The sequence below is a fragment of the Cephus cinctus genome, unplaced genomic scaffold (assembly GCF_000341935.2).
Source record: "Cephus cinctus unplaced genomic scaffold, Ccin1 Ccin1_scaffold0129, whole genome shotgun sequence".
NCBI lineage: Eukaryota > Metazoa > Arthropoda > Insecta > Hymenoptera > Cephidae > Cephus > Cephus cinctus.
This window is the reverse complement of record NW_014332862.1, coordinates 731,372-742,212: the sequence shown is the minus strand read 5'-3', so window position 1 is coordinate 742,212 and position 10,841 is coordinate 731,372. Positions and strand designations below refer to the sequence as shown.

The 10,841-nt window shown below is 43.8% G+C and overlaps 3 long non-coding RNA genes across 5 annotated transcripts; 1 reads left to right on the top strand and 2 right to left on the bottom strand.

The window, feature by feature from the left end:
• Nucleotides 1-43: 43 nt before the first annotated feature.
• On the bottom strand, nucleotides 44-1,904 carry LOC112493705. Of its 3 annotated transcripts, none has more exons than XR_003058371.1 (4): nucleotides 1,769-1,904; nucleotides 1,080-1,694; nucleotides 483-980; nucleotides 44-169 (listed from the first exon to the last, which is right to left on the bottom strand). It is a non-coding gene; the product is annotated as an uncharacterized LOC112493705 (long non-coding RNA). The 3 variants fall into 3 exon arrangements; XR_003058372.1 differs by having other exon boundaries at nucleotides 483-1,294; nucleotides 1,358-1,694; XR_003058370.1 differs by having other exon boundaries at nucleotides 483-1,694.
• A 523-nt stretch (nucleotides 1,905-2,427) lies between these two features.
• LOC112493706 lies at nucleotides 2,428-6,880 on the bottom strand. Its single transcript, XR_003058373.1, has 3 exons — nucleotides 6,615-6,880; nucleotides 6,149-6,481; nucleotides 2,428-3,097 (listed from the first exon to the last, which is right to left on the bottom strand). It is a non-coding gene; the product is annotated as an uncharacterized LOC112493706 (long non-coding RNA).
• A 99-nt stretch (nucleotides 6,881-6,979) lies between these two features.
• On the top strand, nucleotides 6,980-8,547 carry LOC112493707. The gene is made up of 4 exons (XR_003058374.1): nucleotides 6,980-7,117; nucleotides 7,219-7,285; nucleotides 7,365-8,132; nucleotides 8,214-8,547. It is a non-coding gene; the product is annotated as an uncharacterized LOC112493707 (long non-coding RNA).
• Nucleotides 8,548-10,841: the final 2,294 nt, after the last annotated feature.

The following is a 10,841-nucleotide window of genomic DNA, read 5'->3' as shown; positions in this document are numbered from 1 at the left end:
ACTGGAACGTCACTGGTACGAATCCACTCGGAGTTGTTGGATGCTGCACCATTCTTCCGGGAGACTGACTTTTCGAGGATTCTCTACTTCTTCGTCCCATTTCCTGCTGTAGGTATCGGATCAGTTTGCTGCGGTGTATATATATATGCACAGACACTGGGCAGAACAACTAAAAAGAAAGAAAAATAGTGAATGAAAAGAAAAAAGTGGCTCGAGATGAAGTCACGTATTTTATACGTGACTATTTTATGCAGAATCTTATTATTCTTTTGTTTTCTTTTTTTATAAAAAGATGCTTTAATCGCGCCACTTTTGCATGTGGATATTTACTGTTTAGCCGGCTATTAAGTGGAAATAAGGGTGGAGTGGATGCTAAGTAAAATGGGGACGACTTGGACGAGGGGTGCGAAAAGTGAAGGCAGCCTCGCCTGTAGATGGCAATGTACAATAATTAGCCTTGCTACGGCTGAGTTTCTAATTACCTTTCAGGGCCGCACGATTCACAACGATGGCGACGGTTTTATTTTTGAGCAGACAGCCGACCTCAACCAATGGCGTTTCGTCTCAATTAAAACTTCTGCCTCCATGGCGTTGCTATTACTCCTTCTACCTCTGAGCAACCCTCCTTTCGCCTACCCACCAATCTACCATCATCAGCAACAGCAGCCCTCGCGAAGCAAATCTCCTCGTTACGGACGGGGCTTTATCACTTTCCCTTTTGGTTGCTGCTTGACTAAAGCGTAGGGTTATCTACGAGTCACCCTCAAAGCGTGCTAATTTGTCGTGATTAAATTGATTCCGTCAGAATTTCGCGGCGTTTATTCTATAACTGGCCGAGGGTAAAATCCGAATTGCTGGCAGAAACAAGAACGAGGAACGTTCTGTAATGAAACTTGCAAATAGATTATTGGCATCCTTGTGCGAGTTGAAAAATTCGTGGGAAAGATGTTAAAAAAGGTTGTTCCATGATTACGATAAATCTGAAAAATGTATAATTAAAATGAATTATTTAAATTCTGAACAACAGTCTCACCTTTGCTAGTCAAGTGGTAGACCAGGTCTATGTAAAATCCAATCACCTCATGAGATTCAATCAATCTCCCGCCTAGGACCTCCTCGCTACTGGGATTCCTAATATTAATTTCAATCTGCATAAATGCATAACAATAAATTCAATGCCGGAAGCTCCTGGCTTGGCGAAACTTCCGATTCCACGATTGGAGATTGATTCCTACCCAGCAGAGACAGAGGATTGGTTTAGCATGTTAACGGGCAGGGAAATCCGAGTGAAATGCTGAATTAATAAAACGAACTGAAGTGACAAGAAAAAGAACATGATTTAAAAAAAGTATCTTACGCTTATACAGCATCTTCAATAGATATCCTGGGTATATCCAGTGAGGTCATCGCCTCGAATAAATTACAGAAATTAAATACGTGGACCAAGGACCACGTAATTACCATTCCTACGTCTTAAGACGTAGAGTCGATTACGTCGTCTTAACAACTAATTAGATTCGCCATGGATTTTCATGAAGTCTTTCAAGAGTCTCTTAGTTTCTTATCATCCGTCGTAAGGGTTGAGTCTCAGGTGTACTTTGGCTCCAGCCGGAACTTGATTCCTCAGCCCTGAGTAACGGCGCCGTGTAGCTCCTCGGTAAGAACGTGAATCCCACGAGAGTTGGATGTAATTTCTGGGTAGAGAATCGCACGTCAGAACACAGACACATCTTTGACAAGGTTAATTCTTACTAATTGTTCGTATTACTTTTGTTTCATTCAGCTGCCGTAGAGCATCAGGGGCGCTGGCGTTCCAAGCCTGGTTCTTTGTCTTCTCGACCCTAAGCAGTGAAAGACTTTATTCCCTGAGAGTCTGAGAGAATCCTCGGTGGTCCTGAACAAGGGGTAGATACCAGCCTACCCCTTTCCCAACCCCCTCACGTTCGTCCCCATCCCTTCAATTAATTAGAATTTCTTTCCCCGCAATTTAGCGTGCTGCCGTATCGGCTCCCGCTTGGCTTTCACCATTTTTTTCTTCGCCCAACCAGAAAGAACGGAGCAAGGAGACGTTAAATGGTAGCTGTACGCAGCCAGCATCCCCAGGACTCATCCGGCCAGCCGTCGGGAGACATTAGCGAGATATCTCGATATCTCTCGGGTCCTCGCCCTCCGACGCCTTCGTCAAATTTAACGGCGCAAACCTCGCCGAGGGTGGTTGGGACTGAGTTTCCTTTCTCGCGCACCATTTACCACCACCCGTCCATTACCCCTAACGAAGCGAAGCTTCCGGTCAGCTGCTAACCGGCCCGGACCTTCACGAGCCGTCTTTCCAGAGCAACGAGGGTGGCTGCCGCTGAGTTTTCTACGATCACTCCAGTCTCCGATCACGGTAACCCTTTCGCGTCGATGGAATTATCAGCAGGGGATGAAAAATAGTCTTAATAGAATTTCTCAGTAATACCATCGCCGGGAAGACACAGTTTTTGTAATACAATAACATACTAGGTCCATGCGGGTAGGCTCCTCTTGTTCAGCAGATCTCTTGGCAATTTTGGAAAATTCGGACATTCCTCGCAGCACGGAAGATAACAATATTTCACGGGAGTAATTGGCCCAGGATAATTTAGGATTTATCTCGAGAAAGCCGAGAGCGGCTATGTATGTCTGCATATGTGTATACATAGACAAGGATATATATATATACATGTATATATCCCTGTTGGATAGGAGAGTAAAAATTTTTATTGTTTCGTAGCATGTTGCCAGGACAAAGGGTAGTACTATTTATAATGTCCCTCCGGGTAGCGTTATTTTATTTCGCTATATTTCAAGCTGCCTGCCGACCTTACCAAGTAACGCGACGGTGGCTCCCTCCGACACTACTGTATTACCACGTTAACGGTTTTATCTTTTCTTTTTGGAATTTTTGGCCAGCTACAGCATCCTGCACGTACAGAGACAAGTCTTGTTGCGCGGCCATGTTCCTCCTGGAAAATGGATGCCTGGGCTCCTCTTGTCTCCCTTCCGTTTTACGGGTCGTGCGAGTCCTGGCACCTGGGTCCTCCGGCTTCGACCACGTTCAGACTGCATGCGATTCCTTCGGGCGTTCGTATAGATATAAAAAGACTGGAAGGTGAAGGGGAAGAGTCAGAGGGGGTTGTTCGGCGGGCTATTAAGGAACGACGGCGGTAAGGAGGAATAGGGATGTCTCGACTTTCCGATATATCCTTATCTTAGGATTCCGATCGTTCGGGATTGGATTTTAAAAGTGAAATCTTTTAGAGGTAAATAACGTAGTACGTATAGGGTACCAATAAGGGTGAGTGAAGACAAAATTTTAAAAGGGGCTCCAAATTGGGAAAAAGTGGTCTCTATACGTACATATATAGAGGATTATATTTTTATATATAAATTTTACGCCCTTTTTTTTCTGTGCAGGGCCTTAGGGAGTGTTAAGGGTGCCGAGTGACACGCTCCTGGCTGGTGACTGTAAATTGTAATCGGTGGTATGGAATGAAGGGTGGGTCGGGGGCTTGGAGGTGGAGGATCTTGAAGCCGCCTTGGGATCTTTGCAGAATAGATGGATTATAAACACCCGGAGGAGATGCGTGAGAAAATGGCGTCGGGACGAGGGTGCGTAATCATCTTTATTCCTCATTTCTCAATATCCATTCTTGTCATGTTCTGGCTGAATGATAGCTTCGCTCCTCAACCACCAACGCCCATCACCAACCAAGAAGAGCGACCATGGAACATGGTGGAACCAGCAGAACCAACCCCTAAGAGCACGTTAGAGTGTTCCATTGCTTGCTCGACTCACCCCACCCACCCCACACCCCCTCAGCACCCTTACAAGCATCGCCGATAGGGGTCCTCCTTTGTCCGGAAATAAAGAATTAAAAAGGGAAAAAAAGGGGGATGAAGTTTCCTAAATCGTTAATCGACCTTGCCACCCCTTGTCCATACGTTTTAAATACCTCCTGGAGGGTCCTGTGGGCGGGGGGTTGTACGACGCTTCCCTTCCCTGGGAGCCCCCCGTCAAACTACGTCGTTGAATTAATCTTCGCTGATGTCATTAGTTACATGGGAAATTGATGTATTCGAGTTAATAACTCTCGAGTTACAAAACAATTTTCGCGCAAATGGAGCCTTGCAGGTAATGCCTGTTAATTGGATGCGGGGGGCACAGGGCTCGCCGACTACGTCACCCTACTCTATTCATCCAAACACCCCCATTGGCCTTTACGAACTCGTCGCGGCGCTTAACTTTCCATTTGAACGATAAAATTGTACGGTGTTCTTGAGGCTTTTATGTATTATTCGAGAAATCTTTTGATGAACAAACCACTATATACATCTATATATAGTCAGCCGAGGAGTTCAATATATTTATTTTTAGAGTTGGCAATTAGTGCAATACTTTAGGAAAGTCATACGTGGCTTTTGATAGAATCATAGAAATACACGTTTTAAAGGTAAAAATAAAATACTTCGAAAGAACATGCACATGCATTTACTTGGTGATCGAAATTTATGTGCAGAGCCACGTGCGGGTTTGCTGAAGACTTCATTGTTTTCGATCTGTCAAAAAAAAAAGAAATTTGACTAGTGGACTGGCTACATATTTTCTTTGGCACAGGAACTCACATGACAATCTGTCTCGTTATGAATTTGTGGGGTGTTTATTATTTAAAGACATGATTTATAATAACGATTAACAACTTATAGTACTGGTTTGAGGATGTAATAAATAATATTTTATTTAACACTTTTAAGGAATCCATGCCGAACTGAAATTTGGGTAATATTTTTAAGAACGGATCCGAAGGTACTCCCGTTCCGCTATACAATTCGCACCCTTCTGTAAGTCGCCGTGGTTCCGAGGGGTTGCGAATGTAAATTACAACCTCAAAAGATAGGGCCACGTAAAAGTTGGGCAGTAACCGTGAGCGTATACGATTACTAAAAAATCATCTCGTATTTTTCGGCCTGTAAACGGTCCGAGACCCGCGCATGCGCATTAGCGATATACCTGGAAGCCTTTTTTTTTATACTCAAACACGGTAAAAACTCTGAACCCTTCTCGCCATCACTTTCCCCTGCATAACTCTGGGCTTCCGGAGCACTCTTTTGTTTCACCTTATAAAACGAGGATTTTATCGCCTACCCCTCGGTTATAAATTGCCTTCGCCTCTTTCTTCTTTTCTCTCTGTTTTCATCCACGCCCTCTTTCTCTATTCCGACGCTATTCTCCCCCTCTCTCTCTCTCTCTGACTCACCTATTCGTCCTTCTCGTTCTTTCTCTCTCTCTCCCCCCACGCACTCTTGTCGCTGAAAATGTCGCAATCTTTTTACCGCACGTTAATGCATACAATGTTATCGGAGTTTTCAAACTCTGTTTACGTATCCGCCCGATTATCTATCGTCCAAGCATACTTGTCAGAAAACCAATGGTAAGTAATGAATTTATGAATATCTAATGATAATACACGAATAATTCTAGTATTACGCTCGATTGTTCGTAGTTCGGTAGTACTGTTTCAGTGTTTTGCCGCTCGACTGACCGTGGAACACATTGTAAGTATAAAAATGACGGAAAATGTCTAAAAAAAAAATAGAAAGTAGTAAATTAAGAAATAAGGAACCAGGAACACAGTTCGCTACTTCGTTTCCACATGTTTCGTATTATATTATTATACTCCAAGGGTATCTTGACGGTGTACGATACGAATGATACTTTAAGGAGAAAAAGGTAGAGGAATATAACATATACGTAACGATATGAAGGTTATGCTGCTATAGTGGCGTGCCAGGTAGAGTCATAAAAAAAGCGTCCCTCGTTGAAAATAGTCTGTGCGAGTATCTCCCGAGTCAGGAATAGTGGACGAAGAGTGTTAGTCCCTTGTATGGATACGTACAGCGTATATATATATAATGTGCATAGATAAAGTATAAAGTAACTCGGACGTTTTTCGGATGGTTAAACATGACAGGAATGCATATAGAGAGGTTATGTTATGTTATGCCGAGGAAAAAGGTAGAAATAAATTAGCTAGTACGTGAATGCGAGTTATGCAGGGTTGTAAATTCACTTGCAGCAAAGAGGTAGGATTTTATTTGGATACGAGGTGTAATATATTTATCCTACCGTGTATAGTATGCTGGTGAAGAACTGAGAGAGAATCCATTAGCGCTTTACTTTATTTAAAGGAGTTACGCTCCCAGTATTGCACAATTTGATCGTGGAAACGGCAACGCCCGTCGTGTTTCTTCAAATATTTATGAAAACCCATTTCAAATGAAGTTATCATAATTTATAAACGGTAAAAGCCAAAGGGACTGAGAGAAGTTACATTGCTGGAGAAAGAAGAAGTAACGGCAACAGAGCACTGGTCAGGCGGCGGTTCCTGCGGTGGCGCCACTGACGGTGGTTTACAGAACCCACAGACAAACATGGCCGTAACGATGATACCTGGTTCCTCTGAGGATAAAAACAAACATACATGAAAAGAAAGAGAAGAAATAAGGAAATAAATGTCGAAGAGAAAGTAAAGCAGATCGTAACAGATATTACGAGGAGGTAGGTATCCTTTAGCTTATATTTGTATACATACATTGTCACTGCTATGTTCTCTGTGTCTCTATTTCACAAACACGCATCTGAGGTGGATCTATAAATATCTAACTAAATATTCGCGTGGCATACGAATGTCGCCCTTTTGGATTACAGAGAGACGCGATTCGAGTTTCAATTAAACGAGCTTCCCTTTAGCTGCGATACCGAGTTGAGGGAGACTTGCTGTTGGCTTTCATTGAATTCGTCGCACAATGAATGACAAAAGCCAACGACGACATTGAGGGAGAATTGACTATCCATGTATGATATACAGCGATCTGTGCAAAGGTACATACGTGCAATGTTCGTCACTAGCAAGGAACATGATTCGGAACAAGTTTGAACTAAACATTATTCATTGTCCACACAAAGAAAAGCCAAGGATTCGTGATGCATAAAGGTAAAGGCTCAAGCGAGTAAATTATTGTAATATTGCAAAGAGGAATTATTATTTGCAAGTAACAAAGAGAACAGGCGCAGAAGGTAACATTACATTTGAAGGTAAAAGAATAAAATTATTCAGCTAGAAAAATAAAAAGAATTAAGAAAATAAGATATACAGGGATGACTAAAATTACAATACAATTATATCTATATTTCAGTATGTACTTACACTCTTGTGAGAGGGATGGGTAGCACAAGATTGTTACGTATATCGTGATAATTGAGGTAACTAAAGGAACCTTTTGCAAACATGAGAAGGAACTCATCAACGGCGCTAATTAGTGTTTCCTTTTAAATATTTCAGCGTGAAATTTTCTGGGAGACATGGCGCCGGTTTATTTCCCTCTACCCAGCGGCAGGAATATTCGTGCTGTTAAAGGTTCCCAAGTTAATTTGTAACGTGGATACATACAGAAAATCGCGTTTGGCATTGGACTCTGCTACCCGACACGTAGCTGTTACGTAATACGTACTAGGTACTGCAAGTACCGGCCCACGTTAACTAAAGTCTGCACGTTCGGTGAACTCACGTAAAATTGATCCCGATAATTGGAAATCGCAGTGCGGATGGTGTTCCGCACGCTTCACGGAAGACGCCTCGTCTTAATCACCAATTCATCACTCGCCATTGAACCTTTGAGCAAATCGCGCGTAAATTCTAACAGATAGCCGATACATTGGAGCTGATAATGTGCAAGCTTGTCGAATCCAGCAGACTAGAACACTGGATGTCAGGAGGATAAGCCTACGGTCTACGGTAAGTATTAATCATAAGGTTAAGGTTAAGTACCTGTTCACAGGGAGGAAATTCTTGTTGATGCTGCATTAGCCATGTAAATGGCTACATAACCTCACTAAACCAGGGAAACAGCCACGTTGTATCTGAAGAGTGAATAAAGGCTGGACCATCCCCGAAAACTTGGTGGATGACGGTCAGAACTGATAGGAGAAAGGTTTCTCGCTGACGTGGACATTGGAAGAGCCCGCAGCTTCCTTTTCCCGATAACGAAGCCTTAAATTCTCGCCGTCTTCATCTTGGCTTATTTGGCAGCTTCGCTACGGATCACTTCAAGTAACTATCTGTAGAATTATATTGATCCAGAGAAAAATGAATTTCTCTTGTCTTAATTTTGTCTCAACTCGTTCTTTTTAGATTCTCATTAGAAACATTATGCTACAGCAGCATCCAAAGGTCATAGGTCGATTTTGCATTAACTCCTAGGATTTTCCATGAGTCGTCAGTGAACATTAGCTCCTGAAGTTACGTAACTGGGTACTGTAGTCGGTCTACCTAAATACTCGATAATTTGGATCTTAGTGTGTTTGGCGTAAAGTGTGCTTAATTGCAGCTGGATAACATTAGGCAAACCGTAGAAGGGGCGGACTCGAACGCTCGTTTATAGGATCGTATTGCAATCACGTGGAACTGTTAACTTAACTGGTATAGAGAAGCGCTGGGATGGTTTACAATGCAACCTAAGGGTGAGTTAAGGGTGAGTTCGATTCGATTCGAAATCGGGTCGCGTTGCCGTCACGGCTAGACGGTGGAAAAGGTGGAGAGGGTTGATCCTATAGGCTCACAAGCTATCCCTGCTTCATCCCTGTATTCCTCACTTTCCCTGGTCCTCCATCCTTCTCTGCCAGGGAGGGGATGCGTTGGCCCGTGAACTCACCGATAACGCAAAATTATAGTCCTGTTATACCGGGAAGTCTCGGTATGCCAGAGAACGTTACCCATACCGCGAAATATCTATCGGTGCAAATACAGTCGAACCCTCCTTCGGCACGCATGCTTCGCCCTGGTTTTGACTATCAACCCCTAAAATTATTGTCTGATCAGCTAAGTAACTCTCGCGCCTTTATACTTTCAGAATCTTCGGTTCCTGCTCTCGGAAACGTATGAAATTGCTTCCATCGCGTATCCTATATACGTTCCAATATGTTCAATGGGTTCTACAGGCTACGATGGTTTGATAATGCCTGCTGGTATAGATATATATATTCCTATATCTACTATAACCGTATGTAGACATATTCACATATATACCTGCGACCTTATGTGAATACATAGGCCACCGTCTGTATCTACCCCTTTGTAATGGTTCGTAGGAGTAAGGCATTATCGGTACGTTATGGGGTCATGATTAAGCATGATCGCAGCTTACGAACTGGCTATCCTTATTTCACTGTCGGTCGTGTTGCGTCAGAGCCATTAACCGCGAGCTTCCACACGCTTTCCTGGAACCGAGCAATGCGAATTTACATCAAAGTGATATTCCGTTTGCGACATGAAAAACTTGCCGAAATTGAACTAGGTAATTTAATGCCGAATACAGGACCGAGCACGAAATTTCTAGCTAGTGAATTATCGAGATAGTTTTCGTAATTTCGATAAGTAGCCGTAATGCCGTTCGGTACGGATCCTTATGTTAATTCCACGAATCGGTATTCTAACGGTGGATAGAAAATGGACCTCTTAATCGGATGATATCATAACCGAGGGGTGGCCCCGAGGATTAAGGGAATCATAAGCTCACGTTCGACTTAACGGTACGATCCTACGGCCCTGACGGGCCGGCCAGGTTCGGAGATTTCAGGGCACTTAAGATGTCTCCCGGGACCAACTAGTGACCGACTCGGGGTGAACCGCTGACCGCACCCCTGAGACTACCCTTATCATAGCCATACCATAGTCCACGACGGTTATTGCTATATATATATACTCCGTGAAAATGTGTCTGCCGGCGCGTATACGCGAAATCGCGCGCTACATTCCTCATATGTATCATAAGTGAGAAAGGGACGGAGGGTTGAACCATCCCCTAAACCCTGGGCATACAATAGAGCCTCGAGCCTCGGAAAGATAGTTTCCCATGATATTACGGATCTTTCCCTCTTCCTGTCTTAGCGATATCGTGAGGAATGGACAATTTACAGGGTGGAAACGTCCAAAGGGTGCAAAATCCCTGACGCTTGACTTCGTCCTATTGTTAGTCGTCCAATCCTATCAGGCTGGATATAAATATTACAAGGACGACGATCGGCGTAGGACGAAAAGGGGAGGGATGCGCGAATCCTTCACACATTGTTCGGTCATTTTAGGTAGTAAAAGAAAATTCAAAAATAAGGGAGAAAAAGAAGTGGCGGGGGGAAGGGGGAAGTTTTTGCTTCTCCGTATTCGAGCCACTTAAAATCCTTTAATCCCTTTAGCTCCAAACTGCTCCGTTATGAATTACGTAATAGCGATACGTGCTCGTCACCCCCTTTTGCGCGTCATCCTTTCTCGCTGTCAGTGCCAGGATCGTTTACGTATTAAATTTACATGCCCAGCATGAAACTCGGTCTGCATCGCTCACGAGTCCTCAGGTCATCCTCCCTGAAATGCTTTGCGTACATTTTCCCCTCACCCGCCGTCAGAAGTAATAACAACCGCCACTTGGCATAGCCTACTGTCAGTAACCCTGTTCTTTTGTACTTTGTAAAACCTAACCTAAACCCACCTGCAAAGCAACAAACCGTTCACCCGCCCACGCACCGACAGCAGCCATTACCCGCCTTGCGTATCCCAGGTCGGACTTGACGTCTTTTAACTCCTTTGTGAATAAAATTAAAAGGTCGGCCTGCATTTGCCACTGTCTAGGCGCATTTAAGTCAAATCAATTTAAGCTCCGCGAGGGCGCGCGCGTCGCCAGGCGCAAGCGACGCTCTCGGCCGGTCTGGCCAACCTGAACGCTACGGGTTGCATAGATACGAAAGGTGCTGATGGGAAAACAGTGGGGGG